We start from the raw sequence: 2032 nt of genomic DNA, 5'->3' as shown, positions 1-2032 counted from the left end.
AAGAGCAAAATAGAAAATTTCAAAAGGCGTCTCCAGAAGACAAAATCAAATATTATAATGAAATGTGCAAAGACCTGGAGTTAGAAAGCCAAAAGCGAAGAACACACTCAGCATTCCTCAAGCTGAGGGAATTGAAGAAAACATTCAACCCTCAACTTTAAATAATTGAGGGATTCTTTGGGCAAAATATTTAATGATACAGAGAGCATCAAAAGAAGACGGCTTCCTCTTCCTCCTAGCTGGTCCCTGTCCGTGTCCCCAGCTGGTGCTGCTATGGCCGCCCTTGCCGGGATCCGCTGTTCCAGAAACTGCAGGAATGGTACCACGAGCACGGTTCTGAGCTCAACCTGCGCAGCCTTTTCGACTGTGACGAGGAGCGCTTCCATCGTTTCAGCTTGACCCTTAACACCAACCATGGGCAGATTCTGCTGGATTACTCCAGAAACCTTGTGACAGAGAAAGTGATGCACATGTTGGTGGACCTGGCCAAGTCCAGGGGTGTGGAGGCTGCCCGGGATCACATGTTCAATGGCGAGATCAACTTCACTGAGGATGAGCAGTACTGCACGTGGCCCTGCGGAACCGATCAAATGCACCCATTCTGGTGGACGGCAAGGATGTGATGCTAGAAGTCAGCAGGGTAGTAGTAGACAAGATGAAGTCTTTCTGACAGCGTGTCCGTGGTGGTGACAGGAAGGGCTACACAGGCAAGCCCATTAAGGATGCCATCAACATCAGCATCAGTGACTCTGACCTGGGACCCCTCATGGTGACTGAAGTGGTACTGTTCAGGTGGTCCCCGCGTCTGGTTTGTTTCCAACATTGATGGAACCTGCATTACCAAACCCTTGCCTCCCTAAACTCAGAGTCCTTCCTGTTCATCATTGCTTCAAAGACCTTTACCACTCAGGAGATCATTACAAATGCAGAAACAGTGAAGGACTGGTTCCTCATGTTGGCAAAAGATCCTTCTGCGGTTGTGAAGCACTTTGTTGCCCTGTCTACCAACCCGACCAAAGCGAAAGAGTTTGGAATTGACCCTCAAAACATGTTTGAGTTCTGGGATTGGGTTGGAGGATGGTACTCACTGTGGTCAGCTATTGGACTCTCCATTGTCCTGCATGTGGGTTTTGACAACTTTGAGTAGCTGCTTTCAGGGGCTCGTGGCATAGACCAGCACTTACATACCATGGCCCTGGAGAAGAATGCCCCTGTCTTGCTGGTTCTTCTGGGTATCTGGTACATCATTTGCTTTGGGTGTGAAACATAGGCCATGCTGCCCTATGACCAGTACCTGCACCATTTTGCTACCTACTTCCAATAGGGTGACATGGAGTCCAATGGGAAGTACATCATCAAGTCCAGCATTCGTGTGGAATACAGACAGGCCCCATCTTGTGGAGCTATCCAGGGACCAATGGCCAGTATGCCTTCTACCAGCTTATCCACCAAAGTACCAAGATAATACCCTGCGACTTTGTCATCCCAGTTCAGACCCAGCACCCTATACGGAAGGGACGGCATCACAACATCCTTCTGGTCAACTTCTTAGCCCAGACTGAAGCCCTGATGAAGGGGAAAACAAAGAGGCCCAGAAAGAGCTTCAGGCCACGGGGAAGAGTCCGGAGGATTTAGAGAAGTTGTTGCCGCACAAGGTCTTTGAAGGAAATCGCCTGACCAATGCCATTGCGTTCACCAAGCTCCCGCCGTTCATTCTTGGATCTCTGACCGCCATGTATGAGTGCAAGATCTTCGTTCAGGGTGTCATTTGGGACATCAACGGCTTTGACCAGTGGGGAGTGGAGCTGGGCAGGCAGCTGCCTAAGAAGATTGAACCTGAGCTGGATGGCAACATCCCGGTGACCTCTCATGACTCTTCCACCAATGAGCCGATCAACTTCATCAAGCAACAGCAAGCTGAGGCCAGAAGCCAATAAACTCATGCTCAGCAGCAACCCCTGTTGTGACTGGTCCTTCTTGTCCATACTGCCACAGTCTGTACTGCATGGCCCCGCCCCAGCCTGCCCAGAGC

The 2032-nt window shown here is 50.2% G+C and overlaps 1 pseudogene; it reads left to right on the top strand.

Moving 5' to 3' along the window:
- Window positions 1–273: 273 nt before the first annotated feature.
- On the top strand, window positions 274–1937 carry LOC102842320 (annotated as a pseudogene).
- Window positions 1938–2032: the final 95 nt, after the last annotated feature.

The sequence above is a fragment of the Chrysochloris asiatica genome, unplaced genomic scaffold (assembly GCF_000296735.1).
Source record: "Chrysochloris asiatica unplaced genomic scaffold, ChrAsi1.0 scaffold00032, whole genome shotgun sequence".
NCBI lineage: Eukaryota > Metazoa > Chordata > Mammalia > Afrosoricida > Chrysochloridae > Chrysochloris > Chrysochloris asiatica.
The sequence above is the reverse complement of the archived record's forward strand: the minus strand, read 5'-3'. Positions and strand labels throughout refer to the sequence as shown.